This window comes from Caloenas nicobarica, chromosome 5 (genome assembly GCF_036013445.1).
Source record: "Caloenas nicobarica isolate bCalNic1 chromosome 5, bCalNic1.hap1, whole genome shotgun sequence".
Classification (NCBI taxonomy): Eukaryota; Metazoa; Chordata; class Aves; order Columbiformes; family Columbidae; genus Caloenas; species Caloenas nicobarica.
The window spans coordinates 31215171-31233520 of record NC_088249.1 but is presented as its reverse complement, the minus strand read 5'-3'; the positions used below and the strand labels follow the sequence as shown (position 1 = coordinate 31233520).

The 18350-nt window shown below is 40.4% G+C and overlaps 1 protein-coding gene across 1 annotated transcript in view; it reads right to left on the bottom strand.

Moving 5' to 3' along the window:
* The window catches only part of STXBP6 (syntaxin binding protein 6), a 208256-nt gene extending 190154 nt beyond the window's left edge, over window positions 1-18102 (bottom strand). The window contains exon 1 of the mRNA XM_065635099.1: window positions 17925-18102. The gene's annotated coding sequence lies outside the window, so the exon portion shown is untranslated. The remainder of the gene's footprint in view (window positions 1-17924) is intronic.
* Between the last annotated feature and the right edge of the window lie 248 nt (window positions 18103-18350).

Genomic DNA, 18350 nt, shown 5'->3' with positions numbered 1-18350 from the left:
TAGGATAAAGGTATGCAACGGACTCACAGGTCACGTGCACCCCTGCTAGAATAGCTCAGCACTTTAGCAGCATGCAGTGGATGGTACACTGTGCGAACCATAAACGGCGATGCTGACAAGTGTTGTAAAACAGGCTCCTTTCCAGCTGCTAAAGAGATACCACAAATCCATTAAAAGCAGTACAAGGAGATCAATGCAATCCACAAGCAATTGGACAAAATTTCTCATTGCCTATATAAAAGTGGATTTGAGAACTGTCATTTATACCGAAATTGTCATTTTCACTTAACTAAAAATCCACGATGAGAGCCATCAAGCATCCAAAAGGAGAAGGAGAGCAGAGACGTGGTTAGAGCATCATCATAAAGGGAGGTTAGGTGAAGCATTAAATGAAGCCAGTCACTCTCCAGTGACAGTTATAATCAAACGAAAAAACTAAAATTCTAATTCCTTATGGTTATTAATTTCTTCAAACACAAATTATGTGCATTCCTTCAGTTACAAAGTTTCTGCCCTGTAGCATGTTCCAGACAGAAACAGCCAGTGTTCCTTCTTTTCCAAAATGAGGCTTAGACTGAACAGAATTTCTGGGATGATGAAATGTGCTTACTAAGCACTGCCAAAAGAGAAACAGCCATGTAATATTCCAGGTAACTTACTGGATATGTAAGTTAGTTACCTTGAAGAACAGCAAAGGAAATTAATTAAAAAGCATCCTTAAATTGTAGGAAAAAGCAAGGTGCTGGTTACCACCTTCTAGCACAATCACACAAAAAAAAAGGTCATCTGTGATCAGAGAACACACCTCTTCCTTTAAGCCAAAGAAGCAAAAGATATTATGGACTTCACAGATGGACAGTAACATTTTAGGTTAATAAGTGGTTTAATAATACGAAGCGCTCCAAAATCCACCCACACCCCACCCCACCCCCCCCCCAAAAAAAGAAGAGTTTAAGATTAAAGTCATTAGTGGTAATTCTGTTCCAAGTAAATAAACAGATGCAAACTGAAAAAATACTGAAATAAAGCACTAGGTTTGGAAGTTTCCGTTCATACTTAGTACCTTTCTGCTGTCCCACGTGAGTTTCCCTCTTCCCATTTTTCTTCTGAGACAGCATTTCCACGTATGATGCCAGAGTTACATGGTTTGTCTCCTGTATGCCCATGTTGTTAAACCAACAAGAACAAAAAAAAAGGGAAAAAAGAAAACCCATCTGCAAAGGCCAGATTTCCAAGCTGTTCTCACTTGGTCATAGCGACATTGTGGATATGGGAAGATTCCCCTTATCCTCCTGCTCTGTTTCAAAATGGCCTTTCTTTCATTACCTTCAGAAGGTTGTCTTGCCAAAATTGGAAATATCTAGGAAATCGCTGTGGCCACCAGTGGAAAATGACAGGCAAATGGACCTTTTTCAGTTACTATGAAACCAGGATATGGAAAATAATGCAGAAAAGAGAATCCTTTCTGTAAAGTACCTACACTACTAATGAAGCCTAGAATTTAGAGTAGCTCATAATATGCATTAGTCAACCAGCACTGGCATTATGCAAGCTTCAGTATGACATCAATGCTCTTGTTTTAAAATGTAGACAATCATGAGCTCAAATCACTAAACAGGATTGATGCCTACTGACTTGTAAATTAAAAAAAAAAAAAACTGCTTGCAATGAAGCATTTGGTTGCCTTAAGAGACTGCATTTCTAGAGATCCATTTCCTGGCAATCTCAGTGTTGCACACATTAAGATCTCAAAAATCTTCTTGTATGAGAGAAACCACTACCTCCACTTCTGAAAGAAAAAAAAAAAAATCATGCAACTAACTTTATCAATATAGTCGTAATTCTAGTGTCTGCCATGAACTGTCTCTTAGAAGTTACCGCAATGTTTCTTTTTATTATGCAGTTTAAGAAAAAGGTTTGTTGCCATGCTAAATCAGCAGCAACATTCTTTATCTTTTAACATTACTATAACAATCCAGACACAAAGGAAAATACTGCTTTTTTCCACCACAGAACTGCATTCTGTTCAACACCTCTACTCCAACTCAGCCAAGCTGTAAGCCCTGCCCTGTGCATACTGTTTAGATATACTTTTAAGGAATGCTTTGAGCAACTAAAATGCCCAAATTGCATCTTACAACCAGAACACACAGAAAAGAAGAAATAATGAACTTAGCGGACACAGGAGATCAAATCCCCCCATTTCTGGATCTTCAGTACATAACTGAAGTGGGGAGGGAGGGACAGCACTATGCAGATCATACAGAAGAAAAGGAATTAGGAGCAAAGCACTGGATCTGAATGCCATCCCCTTGGAACATTACCCGGTCTGATCCACACAAGTCTGCATTTATTGGCTTCTTGGGTGTGCTCCCTGAAGGACAAAAGGTAACAGAGAAGTGACCAACTGTCACTTTTTACATAACTTCAGTTGCAAAAAACTTCTTAAACTAACCAGATCCTTAAGCCTATTTTTCCAATTCAAATATATTAGTAGACTGAATTTTGAATACTTCATAAGAGAAGAACCATAAATCCATTTTGTTTGAAAATCAGTGTTTGATGAGAGCAATCTAGGGCAGTTTTACAGTTTTGATAAATGCCCTCATTGCTATTACTCAACAACACACACCAAGAACAGTAATTACCTTTATTTAAGGAGAGGGGGCAGGGGGAAAATCTATAACACTGCAATCACACACGACTGAAGATGGTGGTACAATCCGGACATAACTTCAAAACATGAACAGAAGGGGTGTAGGTGAGACAGAGAACAGAGAGCCCATGTGAAACCAACACCTGCAACCTCTTCAAGTTACTTGAGTTTCACAAACTGATGTGGTCCTACCTCTTTAGGGGCTTTTAAATCAACACTGCAGTATACTTGAAATCAACAGGCTATTCTGGCTGCTACTGCTGTCCTCAGTGATGATGAAATCAGATAAATTTCACCTTCCCTCTAAACCCATGTAATTTGGTTTTCATTCTCCTATTTGTCAACACCCCAAACAGATCACGAGTAGACTTCAGCCCTATTCCCTGGCTATACCATTACTCCGCCAGCAGATTGCAGGATTTTTTCATACAACACTCTCAAACCCAGTCACCGTGGACTCTGAAGATCTCACAAGAAGGTTGCCCAATTCTCTCCTCCCTTGCACTGCAAAGATGAGACTAGCTATGTTTCACATACAGAAAGAACTAGGTCCTTCAAACACCCCCAGGCTTTCTCTGCCGTTTTAGGAGGACTCAACATTCTCAGGATCTTATTTCGCAGTCAAGCAGCCAGCTCATACAGCTCTGTTCACACTGAGATGTGCTTCCTGTGTACCAGCATATTGGGTGCCTTATAAGATTACTCTGATACCTGTAAGATTGCCTAAAATAAAGGAGAAATGTTTGCTGAGTATGCCGAGTATTCATATGCATGCAGCATTCCCTCCAGCTTTTGCAAATATGTAAACCTCTTCAAGGTATTTGACACCCAGTAAGCCCAAGGTACAAACACCTGAGAAAAGCACACATGGAAACTTAAAATTGCTACTCACCTTATAATTGCCACAAGCTCCTGCTCTTCTGCTCTAAAAGCAGATGGCCTTGTTAAATAAACTATGTAAATCAGATTCAAGATCAAACCCAAATGTTTACTGTCCTTTTGTTGTCTTTGCTGCTATACAATAGAATTATTTACTTCTCTGATGCCTTTTCACAACTGCCATAAGAACAATTCAGATCTAGTATTTCCTCGTACACAGCTCTAGACTTCACCAGAAACACAATTCTCTCCTCTGTTCATTTCTGAAAGGAAAGAAAAATGGCTTAACTCAGGGGTTTTGAGCCTCGTTATGATACAGTGGGAGAGGCAGAGCTGTGAGAGTGTATGTTGAAGTCAAAAGGAGAGTACTTTTAAACAGCTTTTCATCAACTAAAAGCTTGTCCTAGAATTGTTAAAATTTCATTCAGATTACTGTTATTAATATTCTTTTGTGATCAGTGCTCTTCACTGCAATGTGCATGGCATTCTACACCTTGTTAAACATCAAAGTTTTGTAGATTTTTGCTGATAGCTTAACACTTTTTTCTTTCCTTAAAGTCTTCTGCTTTTAATATTAAATTTTCACACTAATCATGCTGTAAACAGAGTAGGCATCCTGCTGCAACTACCGTCTTTTCAACCACTCGTACCCAAGTGAAATTTGGTGGAGGAAACAGGAGATAAAAGGCAATCCAAGTACATGACACCAGGATAAGAATTACAAGAAGAAAAATTGAGAAGGAGGAAAGAAGAGAAGGAAAGGTGGTCTTATTAATTTTCATGTGAAGACAAGTGTGTAACAGGGACAGATTTACAAGAAAATAGAAGTTTCTTCCTTCAAGAGGAAGAAAACCCATAAAAGTGATGCATTCAATGGAACGCCAGGATCCTGTATATAGTTATGTTTAAAGTTAATGATGTTCTGTGCTCATTAAGTTCAACAACTGGAGAAATCCCTGAGAGAGATCTTCAGGACAGGTAGTTAAAGCCTCACAGATAATTCTTTATATTTAACAGCTCTTCTACTAGCTCTCCCAGTATGCAAGGAGGACTCGGCCATGCATTTCATCCTAGATAGTATCACTAATATAATACATTAAACACAGTATAAACAAGAGACAAAAGAAAAGAAATCCAACCAAACAAAAAACTATCCATACCCCACAAAGCCTCATTCAATTTTGAGGAAGACATTCAATTTTTTCAGGAAGACTCATTCAATTTTGTGCATATTTGCTTCGCAAATAATTTTCATCCCTGCTCTGGTAAGGATCAGTTATGTTATCACAGCACTAACTTTCTGAGATTTGAATATGGCAAGTTTTAGTCATTAAAACAGACTTCCTGGTTTACAGAATTCTTCCATCTTCATCAACACTTCAGGTCAAAGCAGGACCCACATTCCTCACTGAAGTTTCACAACTGATTCCCAAGCCATAGCAAAAAAAAAAAAAAAAAAAAAAAAAAATCTCAAAACACACACCACACAACACACACACCAGAAACTTGAAGGTCTGAATTCAAGCTTTGGCAGATGTGAGAAATTTTTTTGTGTGTGTGTGTGTGTGTGTGAACAGAGTCTTTATGTGAAATGCAGATATACAGTATGTATGTGAGGAGTGATGCTGAGGCAAAATGTAAACTAACAGACTATATCCAGCATAACAGGTACAATGTCACTGGTGAATCACAACACATACAGATAGGCAAAGAAGTTTCAAAAAAAGAGAACCACTAAATGCCACCCTCAAAAGGGTCTAATGACACACTAGATACATGATACAACCACATATGCTTTCTTCTGATCATTCTGCTACAGTACCCGAACTTAGCTTTCCACAAGTTCAGATATTTTCATCAAAATTCCAACAGCACCAAATGCTTTTAAAAAGTAGGATTCTATCAGGGCTGCAATACTTAAAAATCTTTATTATTCCTGTTTGTATATTAGAAAGGTTTCAAAGAAGGAAAACCAGAGTCAACTAAACTTTCAAATTTAATCTCCCAAACCACTCTGGGGAGGGAACCAAAAAAAAACCAAACAACCACAAACAACACACACCCCCCCCATACCACACTCCATTTGCCTGAAGAAAAAAAACAAGCATTTCATTTGCAGAGTATACATGTCTTAAGGGCTACAGGATCTATTACTATTTGAGGCCTTCTGTCTCTTCAAGAAGATTTCCTACAGGAAGTATTGCAAGTATGGGCAACTCTGGAAAAATCAGCATCTATAATGCAAGAGCCATGAGTGCAGACACAGCATGGTACAAATATTGTTCTCGCAACTTTTTAAAAGGCTTTCATTTTTATAATACCAATTTGTCGAAAGATAAATCATATGAGAGCTGCTTCTAAATGCACAAGAGATTTTGAGATTGAGAAGGACAAAGTGAAGTGCGTTCTGTGCTTTTAGCTACCATGCCTAGTGATGTTTCATTCTTCCTTCCAAGACCAATCTTTTGTATGTCCATCTGCACAGCCAGTGAAAAAGTGAGAGATGTCTTTCAAATTAGGATGATATTAGAAAAGTGAAGGTATAGCCCTAATAGTCAGATGCATATTTTGATTTCTTTGCAACTCGCTATTTTCAGTTGCTCACTCAGCTTCAAAATTCTAGCATCATTTATATACTTGACAGAGATTATTTACTTACTAAAGGAAGGAAAAATTTCATAAGAAACAAAAAGAGAATTAAAAGATTTCCATCTGGTATCAAGCAAGGATCTACTGTTAACAAACCTTCCAAAAATCTTCCAGGAACTGCTTTTTGCCTCAGCTCTCCATTCAGTCCAAAGACAGAAGAATAAGTATTTATCCTATCAGCACAGCAGACTGATCAATAAATCATCTACCAGGTTCTAAATTATCAATCCAAACGTAATAGTGCTCAGACCACTTTCACTCTAAGGTCTTCTGTGTGCTGCTGGTATTAAAATGAAGCTTTGCAAACAGATCATTGGTTTTATTGAGCTCCATACTCTATGTAAGACTAGATTTTTACAGATATCTGAAGTTAAAACAATTCAAATTTGACTTAAGTCCCACTTTTCAAATTAATATCAATCAAACAAAAAAAAGCACATTATGGACATGCAAAGATACAAGTTCATGTCTTAAAAAGCAGAGGTCTCAGTATATCTGAGTATACATATTAACATATTATATTATTATTATTAACATATTATTATATTATTAACAAATTATGTATACTAAAGATAACCCTTAATAATTTTAAAGAAGCACAATAGAAAATTCAGAATTATCAGAGATATTACCAGTATTTGAAGTGCTCAAACTTTTTAGAACAAGGAAAAACACCAACTAGAAGAGGAAGCAACCCTTTAATGTACTGTATCATCTTGTTACACAGATAACCCTACACTGAAATCACACTTTTTCCAGCTTTTCATTTTAGAATTTTCTGGAACAAAGTATCAAGCTCTGCTAATTTAAAAGCGTTTATTCCTGACAGCTATTTTTTTACACAACGTGTGTGAAGTATTTCACATCCTCCTGTCACATAGAGTAACAACGTAACTGGAAAGACCCAGAACATACCATAGTGGCATTTACGGAACGCTTACCTTTTATCCTTTATCATCAGTAACTTCATTGTTTTGTTTAAAGTATGCAACCCTCACAAGAACAAACTTTGTGAAAGGGAAGGAAAAAAATGACAAGTAGAGAGAAAAGGGAGCTAGAAAGGAAATGTCATTTTACTCTCCCCAAAACATACCTTGTTTTCAAGATAATCTGGAAAAATCTGATTATTTATGAGGAAAGGAAACTAACCTGCCAATGAAGGAAGTCAGTCTAGTCAATTTTTTTTGTCCAAAGATGCAGAAGTTCATGTTTAAGGTGAGGCACAACAGTGAAATACACACCTACTAAGTCCCTTAAGTTATCCCAGGGGACTGCTAAATACAGTTTGAAACAGCAGCCTGATGATTAAAGACATACAAAGGATGACAAGAAAACATGAGACGTGCTGAAAGAATTGGCAAAATTATAAATGCAGAAAAAATAAAGAGTGAGATCAGACACAGTAACACACAGCTGAGACCAGGTCACAGGGATAATCCTTGTCTGAGGAGGACAGCGGAACCAGTGCTACTGGTTCATTAATCAGAGGAACATCTCCAACAGCTTCCACACCTCAGTGTGAAGAAGGCTACTCGGTGCACCTGCCTTGTTTCAGCGACACTGAAGTCTCATCTGCTCCCATCTCAAACATGTTTACATTGGGACTGCTGCACTTTCTGCAAGTCTCATAATCTCTCTTTTCCATTTTCAGAAGAGTTTGTTCAGAACAGCTTATTATTATACATTAAATCACGCTTTGGGTTCTGCTTTTGCAATCCCTGCTACCTGTGCCCCCGCCAGGGTAGCTCACTGAATGAAATTAATAGGATTTTTCTCTACTGCCAGCAAAATTACGTATTTCCCTCCTTTCAGAAGAAGAAGGTTCCCTTTCAAAGCCATAACGGACATAAATTGTCACCTCTATGTCATACCATCTTTTTTTAAGGTGTTGAGGGGGGAAGTAGGAAACATTGAAACAATAAAGGCAAAAATGAATATGAGCACTCACATCAAAGCTGGGCATGTCTTGAGGTCCAGGTAAGCCTATGTTGTAGGAACACAAAATAAATCCACATAGTGTAAGGAACATACAGAAAATTAACCCTGGATTTACAGCCTTGACACTAGCAGGAAGTGAGCCAATGCACTCATTCAACTCTGGCTACCAAACCTGTCCACCCAGACACCTTCCCATGGGTGGCTTCTATTGCTCCACCTGTGAAATTTCATTTCCTTCTGGTGCAGAAACAGAGTACATGCACAAACTATATCAGACTACTGAGCAAGACACAACAGATGCACAAAGAGGTAGAAAATGTAATAGTGCATATACGTCAATGCCTATTTTACTCTAGAAACCTAAATAACTGAGTCTTTTATGAACTAGAAAGGAGAAGTTTGTGTTACCAACTGGGCAAGATTCTCCATGGCATAAATCCACAAATTCAAATACCAAGGGACTTGAAATGCACACTGAGTTGACTTCAAATCTTTTACTGAATTGCTTAGTGATAAAAATAAAGTCTGATACACTGGCCATCTATAAAAATGGAAACAGAAAGGTGCATCATTATCACAATTTTACCACTAAATTATAATATGACTGTAAGCAACTTACTTAAGGTCATTTACTTCAGCAGCAAATGATGGTTCAGCCCACCCAGCTCACGGGTGTATGGGAGAGCTCAGCATCTGGTCAGCACCTGTGGGACCCCAGGTGCTGGGTACGGCTGAACGGCAGGTTGGTGCCGCAGGTCTGTGTTCCTCAGCCCCACCACTGCCCAAGACGGGGCTGGAGGGAAGCCTCACCGAGCACTCACCGCGGCACCTGGGGTACCAGCAAAGACAACCCATTCCTTCATTTTCCCAGTAGCTAAATGGAATACAAAGAACAAATTCCAAATCATACACAGTTAGCTTTTGAATGAATAACAAGACTACTTACACACACAAAAACCAGTCAATATCTAAAGCTAGTCCAAGGTTTCAGATAAATAATTTGAAGACATTGGCTATTAGGTACTTGTTTCAAATGGTAATCACAAGCTATTTCAGCATCTTGACTATACACTGCTTCACAAGCTTCCATAGGGGATAAACATGAAATAAACAAGTGTCTGATACCACTGGAAATTTCTGAGTTTTATTTACCCAAACAACCAGAAAAGTCAGTCAGCTCCCTAATAAACTAGTGGCAGGGAAGAGGAAGCAGAGTTCCAAACATGTTCTTATCACTCCTCTAATAGCGATGCAGCAGCATTGTTACTGCACTCTGAGGACAACAGGATCAAGCCTTACCTCAGACTGGACCTGCACACTCTCATGCATAACTACTTATTTCTATAAAAAGAATTAATTAGAAGATTTATACATAAGTAAGTAGAAGTAGGATTGGACCCACAAACATCTGGAACTGTGAAAAAGGAGTTTACAAGGCCCATTATAAGCACTTATTCTCTCAATCCAAAGCATTACTGTCTCTTTCGCAACAATAACCTCCACCAAAAAAGGCAGTTTTATTTTACATGACATTACTAACTCCAATATGTGGTTAAGATGCACAACTTTTATATTAAAAAAAAATCTACCAGAGTCTAAAGTATTTTAACTGCATACTTCTTGTCCCCTAAATTGAAACACTGTCTAGCAATTGAACAGAACTTGAAACTAGACATCTTTTCTGTAATTCTTCTGAGGATCTGAAGTTGCCCAATACATAGCTCACATCTATGAGATTCCTTAACCAAGGTATAGGCATTTCGACTTCTTATTCCTTTATGGGCTGGTATATTAATCTTCTGTCAGATTAAGTGCTTTAAGTGAAAATAACATATTGGACATACAGATTTTACTTTTAAGATGTTAAATATCATATTTGAGATCCCATCAAGGCATTAAAAACACAGGTCGCAACTTCATCCCGAGAAACTTCACCGAGTTCTCTTACCTTCAAAAAGCTTTCTCAAGAGACACCCCCATGCAACTGATCCCCTGGGCTGGGGACAAGAACCCTCCGCAGCTCAGTATTACCTTGGTAAATTGGTCATGCAGGGACAGTGATGTGCTAAGATGTGTAAATGGGATACAACCCAACAGACACAGCTAGCATCACCTAACGTCATCCAGTCACAAAACAGTATTGCCTTATTCCCAGCTCATTTAAAAGCTATTTGCGTTTATGCTTTCTAATACTGCTCACTGAAGTAATGCCATTACTATTTCATGAAACACCACAATGCTCTGGTTCACGCCCTCGAGGCTTCCAACTCCTTCCACTGACTAGACAGGAAATGCGGACACCTGAAGTCAGGGGATGATCTGGTGCCTGAAGCAGACAGTGTCACCTCACAGGAGCCAAGGTGAGGCCTGACATAAGAGACTAGCTTTAAGCACAGACTGAACCACAATTTGTATCCAACTGCAGGTTAATTAACAGTTTTGTAAAATACCACTAGTCACCATAAGAAAAATCCTTAATCTTAGATTTGGGTATCTCAACAAGAGATTATATACCCTAACTATAGTCTTAGCATCTGAGAAACATTTGTCACCTGGTCCCATAGTTACACATTAAAGGAACGTCTGATACCTACCCAAATTCATAGGAGATAGAAAAATAAAGCAATTCCGCGGGACAAAGCATGTTTACCTGCTCTGTTCAAGTCCCAGTGAAGTCAACTACAACCTTTCCTTTAACTTCCATTAAGTCAGAATCTTCAAAAAACACACTTTTCATGAATTTCTCTATGCAGATTTCAAGCCCTGGTAAACTGAAAGTGATTCGAATACTCTACCTTAAAGCAACTTCAGTCTGCCAACATAACATACCCAAACTACATAGTTTGTCATGCAGAAGAATTATTTTAAAAAATGTAAATATGCAGTCCTGGCTGCATTTTTCAAATACCAATCTTACTACACTACCAGCGATGTGGGAAGTATCCAGCACTTCATGCACTGGTGAATCATTCCTTGCTCTTCTGACAGCGACTTCTGAACAGCTGCAAATGCATACAGGCTACAGTAAAGCTGATGTTTTGAGAAATTAAATGAACAATTGACACGTTATTACAATTCTTTTAAGTCGGAGTTTTATTAAAACCAGTCAAGAATAATCCTTTCCCAAATAACGTACTGAAAGTGTGTTTATACTGAAATTGAACTTCTGTACTGATTAAGACAAAAATAAATAGTTTGGGCACAATTTTACATTTTTCAGATCTAGTAACTAAGAACTCCATTCCCTCTGCTGAGAAACTGAATCATCCTTCCACCATTTCTAGTACAGTATGGATTGTTAATGCAACCTGCCAACAACAGGAGAGCAAAGGACTAAGGTCAGAAGCCACAGGTAAACAGGAGGAAAGCAACATCAACATTTCTCAAACATGCCTATGGAAGACTGAAAGGTCGCAATTAAGATGGCTCAGAAAAAAATAAGTTAGGAAAATTTCAGGTCTAGAAATCAAGAACTCCGTTCCACCTGTGAATGCCTCCCTGACCTCACTCAGATGTCTGCTTAAAACAAAACAAATAGGAAAGAACAAAACAAAGTCTCCCAAGTTTTATATTCTGCCTTAACTGGTGAATATCTGAATTTACAAGCAGCAATTTCCCTTCTACATCTTCCAAAACAAACCAAACAAAAAAGCTAATCTTAACATAGTTTTTCTTCTAAAGAGACAAGTATGATAGATCTGCAAAAAAGCACCTCCAGAGGTCCCACCCAGCCTCAGCTGTTCTGTGACCTGTTTTTTGGGGTTTTTTTGTTTGTTTGTTTGGGGTTTTTTGGTATTTTTAAGTCAGATTGCTTTCTTCATGCAATCACTTTTGTGTAGATACAATTTTGTCATTTTAAAATCTATGACTTCTGAGTTTCAAAACCTACCTCTAAACCTGTCTTTAATACACTAGGGGTAGCTGAACCTAAGTTCTTTTGCTGGTCTTTCCCAGTGGACAACTACATAGTGACACCAGACACTTTTTTTGTCTCTTTGTGTCTCTCAACTTGCATTCAGTGAAGGGAAGTGGCAAAGGCCACAGGTACATGGCACAGCTGCTGTAGTTGGACATCAGCAAGGAACTGATGGCCACCAGGAAGCCAGTAAGAAGTCACCTGGCATTGCCAAGCACAAGCAGAGCACATCTCTGAGCATCCATCCCTCCCTGAGCACATGCTGACTGAAAGACTAATGGCCCACTCTTATAGAATAGCAAAGTGTATGCTGTCAGAGGGTAGAGGTGTTTATTAACCTCCAATGAACAAACTGCCACTCCACAAAACTAACTGAAGTGTTTATCCAGAAGTAACAAACATGCTAACATACTAGTCATTAACTTCTGTGCATATCAGAACATTTGGACACTTCATTACGGTGTCAGGAAGCTGCCGTACAAGCTAAAAAAAAAAGAACAGGAACTCATTCTAACAGAGTAATACTAATCTGTCAATAATTGACCATATTACTTCTTTGTATATATGACTAACAATCATGACCTGAGCATTGTGCCTCTTTAAATGAAGAAAGCTGATATGCTCAGGTAACAGCCCAGAAAAGCAAGCAATTCAAGAGGAAGTTGGAACATCCTAGAACTTCTATTCATTACCAAGAGGGAGTTTCCAAGTGTGGATTGCATATGGCCAAGTGTTTGTTCTTCCCCTCCTCCAAAATACACCAGTAAGTGGAAAGGTAGAAATGGAATTGAAACATTCTCCAATTTTGCACTTCAACAGTCCTGAAAAAAATTGTAAGCGAACTTAGAGAATTACAGTTCTGGTTCTGTGAGCAAGCAATTGCAAGATACAAGACAGTGTTTTATAAAATAGCCTGCACGCATAGCACAGAATTGCCTGTGAAATGGAGACCCAAAACCAAAGTGCATATATAACAAGCTTGTTGGCCAGCACAGTTCTGAAGAAGAAATTATAAGTATTTATAAGGTATTTTTTGCAGATGAATTGCAGTCAAGCACCAAATTTCATAAAAGTTACATTTGTGATCTTACATTACAGTGATGCATCAAGCAAAAGGAATTGTTTCCACAGCAGTACAATTTTATTTATGATTTAACCAGGTTTATTTTGGTTCAGTTTAACTGAAGTAGGAGTAAGTTAACTTATTGTATTGAAATCCAATTCCAAGCAAGTTTATTACTTATTACCGATATGGGTTTAACTGAACTGGCTTACACAGAGACAAGACAAACTGAACCTACCCAGAAACCTGTTTTGCAAGGTTTCTCCTATCTAATTTGATGTTTTCCCCTATTATTAATAAAACTGGCTGTAACTACACCACCCAAGTTTTATGCTACTTGGAAACTTTACAGATCTAAAAATCGCATGCAATCTCTAAGAAAAGCTAATGAATGGAAAGCATCTGGAGTTTGCCACACAAGATAGTCAAGGGGCAGGGGAGGAAAAGACCCTTGAGCTGGCACTGCTCTCATGTCTATAGCGAGACTAGAACCAAGTTCAAAGGGCAAGAAAGAAGAAGTTTAGCTTTCAGTGCTGGACTTTAATCCGCACCAGCTCATGACAGTAAAACTTTTAATAACTCGTGTTCATAACCATTGGTAAGAATTCTGCATAGCTGAGCAATCTTAAATGCTCATAACACTCCTGTTTTATTAAGGAAATGAAAATGTTATAGATCAGACATGTCTAGATTTTTTTCCCTTGGAGCTACTGACGTTGCATTACCACTAACTGTGATCTACACATAAAAGCCAGAAGCTCACAACATTAAACACACACACACACATATATATAAACCTAAGTCTTCCAAGCATCAGAAATCCAATATAAGTCCCATCTCATAAAAACCACAGTGCACCCTTGCAAGAACATTATGGTCCAAACTGCTCCCAGGCCTGCAGCATTCCACCACAGCTAGGAATCTTTCCCAACGCTATCTGCCAAAGAAAAATTATGAAAGGGAAAGTAGGTACACATAATATTCTTGAGCTAACCTGCAGTCACACAATCCCATTTGCAAAGGAATTAGTATCATTTATACTCACCACAAAAAAGCCTCACTGCATTGTCTGTGTCAGAGACCTTGGTTGCAGAGGATCTCCGCTTAAACTTCAGGTGGAAAAAAAACCTTAGTGGTCAACTATGAGCTCTAGAGTGTCACAATGAGCAACACATGCCAAAAGTCAATTGGGCCTCCAACAAATGCATACTGGAGAAAGCAAATGGACTACCAGAAAAAGATTTTTTGGGATGGAGGGAGGGCACTGGCAGTTTTGAAAGCGTTTGAATACAATGATTCTGTAAAATGGCCTGGTCTCTTTTCTCCCCTCCATTACCCAGTGAGTACATTTCAATACTTCATTAATGCTATATATAGCCTCAGAAATGCATTTGGTCCCTGAAAAAGCATCATTCATTTCTTTGATATGAGGTTACTCAGAGGAGGGAAGAAAAATTAAAAAAAAAAAAAAAGAAAAAGAAAAAGAAAAAAAAAAAAAAAAAGAGCAGTAAGAAGCAATGTCTTTCCCTCTATCCCCTAAAACTAGAGTTGCCCCCTTCACATCAAAGTCTAAATGTTCCATGACATCATTTGGGCAGGAAAAGCAACAGTCCCTTCTCTTGGTAACATATTTCTTGTTTTGAATTGTTGTGATGAGTTTGCTCTCCTCTTCAAGTTTAAGAAATTTGTCTGGGATACAAAAAAAAATAATGGTTTAGTTGTTCCCAATTAAAGATTTGTGTAACCAAGGAATGCTACACAAGCAGCAACCAGAAGCAATCAGATAATGTTTATTAGCACTGATAAGATCCTAGGTTTACTGTTGCTTGTGTGTCCTGACTCAGAACAACAAGAAATAGTCAAATCAAAAGCCTAAATTTTAACACGCTTCTATATAGTTAACACAGCACTGCCTGCTGCAGTCTTATCCAAAGCATATAATGAACCCACTGGCATATCTGGCTATAATACAAATTAATGCCAAGACTTTTAAATTCATTCATTTTTCAAATCCCCAACATCACTAGAGACTGCCAATCAAGGACTAAGCAAATCAAGTGTTCTCTTCAAGGATTTGATTTGTCTCTGTACACACATTAGCTATAGCATTCCTGTTTGGTTAAAAACAAGAGGAATCGATTTGTCTTACCATCATGTTATCCAAACACAGGCTCCCAAAACTGCAATTAAAACACTTTTGTACAACCTTGGCAATGTTAACTTACCAGCTGTACACTGGAAGGGAACATTAAGTTACAAAGGAAGAAAAGAGAAAGAACAAATGCACTATTATTTGGACAGCATACCTCCCCTCAAAACAGACTAACAGCTACTATTTTCCAGAGTCAGCATTTCACAGAATTTTATTCATAAAACACAAGTCATCTTATCCCATATGATTTTTAAAACTGCATTTTTTTAATAAAAAGGTATTTTTAAGTTCTCTAAAATGTATGCCTCATTCCACTAACAACAGTAAAAACAATTAGAAGTATCTATTGATTAATCTTATTTAAGAAGTAAACTTCCAGTATGAGTAGCCTGAAACAGTGCAATGAAAAAAATGCTACTAATAAGGGAAAAAAAAAAAAAAACACCACACCACACAACATCTTCATTCTGGGGATTTTATAAATAGCTTATTTTTATATTAGTCTCACTGTCTAAAAATCATACATGCACACAAGAGTGAGGTGATCTGAATATACACTTAGAAGAAAAAAAAAAAACAACACACACATAAAATATTTCTCTTTGTGCTTTCTAGAGTACACGTTACTGTGTTATCGTCACACTGCCCTGACTTTAGATGTTCAGGTCCAGACCATGTCTAGAGGCACACTAAGAAACATGAAGATAAATGAAATGGAGATGAGAAATCAACGTCTGTGAGTGAAAATAACCTCAGTTCCCACAGCAAATACGCAGGGGTAAACCACCCCTTACTTTGCACAGCACAATTCTTCACAGACTTACTTCCACCTGGAAATTCCTTTACCTGGGTAAGCTATCACAAAATGGTGATTGGGCTAACTCCCAAAAATGGTGCTTTCATTCCTCTCTGAAAATGTCACAGTATTTTTTTTTTTCATTGATTTATCTTAGTGCGTCCTTAAAGGTGTCCTCAAACTTTTGAGGCATACTCTTAAAGCCAGGAGTATGCACAAAAGAAATTAGTATGGCACGACTGCCCCATAACTGCATTGCCCCAGGTAGGCCCTAAAACATTTCACGGAAAGAGACCATTTCCAAGTAATTTATCAAGCAAACTACCATCAACCCCACAGGAGATCATCCTTCCTAGGGGCAAGAAACTGTAAATTTTTATTTCACAGAGGTTGGGGAAAAAACTACCAACTCACCATCATGATCATTCACACTCATAAACTACCCCAAGTATTTCTTTTGTGCTTGTTACATCAAAACCCACCACATTTGGAGTTTTTAAGGTCTCATTAAAATAGTTAATCACACTTACAGAAAAATTCAGGAATCAAAGGGTCTTTGGAAACTACAAATATGGAAAGGAAACTTATGACTTGCTGACTCAATGCATCACCAGCAAAGTACAACTTCCCTGTCCTCTGCTTATTCCTCTCTTATAACAGAGGCAGCAGGTCAGAGACCTTCTCTACAGTTAGATAGTGCAGCTGTGATTAGATATCATAATCAAAAGAGAAGCAAGATACCATATTGCCAACTTCCAGTATTTCAGGGTGGAAACGGATAAGGTCCTGTCCACCTCGGTAACATTAAGCACAGAGATGCCAAATGATCCCCATCACAGAAGCAATAACTCTTAAAACTCTTAAGAGAGGTGTGATAGCTCTGCGGAGCCCATTGAAGCAATGAAAAGCTGTAACACTCGTTCTGACTCACAAAAGGAAAACAGCCAAGCTGAACACATCCTAAAAGACAGCTTGTATTTAGAGAAAGAAAAAAGGATTTGCAAAGTGATGCAACTCCTAAAACAAACTCCTCTGAGAGGGCAAAATAAAATGAAAATAGAGTAACACGTTTCTCTAAAGAATGGTGAATACTTCCTTGAACTTAGGCTTCAGCAGCACCAGTGCAACACGAGAGGATAAACAAGACAGATGTTGTAAGTTTTACTTTTCCATTAGCAGAGCTCGTTCAAACAACAGGCAGGGAAGGCTGCGGCGGCCGTTTCACTGGACTGTCAAGGTTACCCCTAAAACACTGTGTTGGAAGGGGACCAGTAAATCTGCTTAACGTTTGCTGCCCCGAGAATCCTCCCAGGAGGAACGACCGCTGCCGGGCTGCACCAGCGGCTCCCGGCAGGGCACAGGCTTTCGGGCCAACGCCAGAGTAAAGCCTCCAGCCGGGGGTGACTGCAGGGCCGGGACCCGCCTCGCCGCCCCGCTCCGACAGCCTCCGCCGCCGAGGTAAGGACGGCTGGGCTGCGCTTCCAGACCCACCGCTCGCCCCAACGCAGCCGCCCGGCGGACGGCACTCCGCGGCCGCGGAGCTTCGCGGGTTCCAGCAGCGGCCGCCCCCGCCCCGCCCGGGAACAGCCGCCTTCCCTCGAGGGCACAGACCGGGCTGCCTCGGCCCGGCACCGCCGGGGCGCACACGGCGCTCCCAGCGCCGGGGTCGAGGCGGGGGACGCCGCTGTGGAGTTAATCGTTAACCCGCTGTCCCGCTTCCCCAGAGAGCTCCTCCCGCGGGCGCCGCGGCAGCCGGCAGCCCCAACGGGTCGGGAGCGGCGGCACGACCGCCGAGGGAGCCGGTGAGCCTAGCTCCCCCGCCCGCCCCACGGCAACCGCGACCCGCAGCACGGGGGCTGCCGCCCCGGCACTCACCTTCCCGCCGGCCCGGCTCCCCTCCTCGCCGCAGCGGTGCGCGGAGCGCCGCGCCGTGCTGAGCCGTGTCCCGCGGCGGCGGCCGCCGCGCTGCCAGCGCCGAGGCGTGAGGGCGGGACCACGTGCGCCGGCTGCACCAATCAGGGCCGCCCGCGGGCCGCCCCCCGCCCGCCGCCGCCGCCGCCACCGTCCCGGGCCGCCCGCGAACCGGCGGGGGAGACGCGGTGGCAGCGGGGGCGGGAAGCTGGTTTGGGAGGCGGGAAGAAATAAGCGCGTTGAGACGGGAGTTTGGGATCGCTGGAGGGAGGGAACAAAGCAACCCCAAACACTGCCGATCGCGGGCTGGCGCCGCTTCCGCGCCCGCGGGGCCGCCGCGTAGCCGGGCTGGCGGCGGGGGGCAGCGCCGCACCGCGTGCGCGCCCCGTG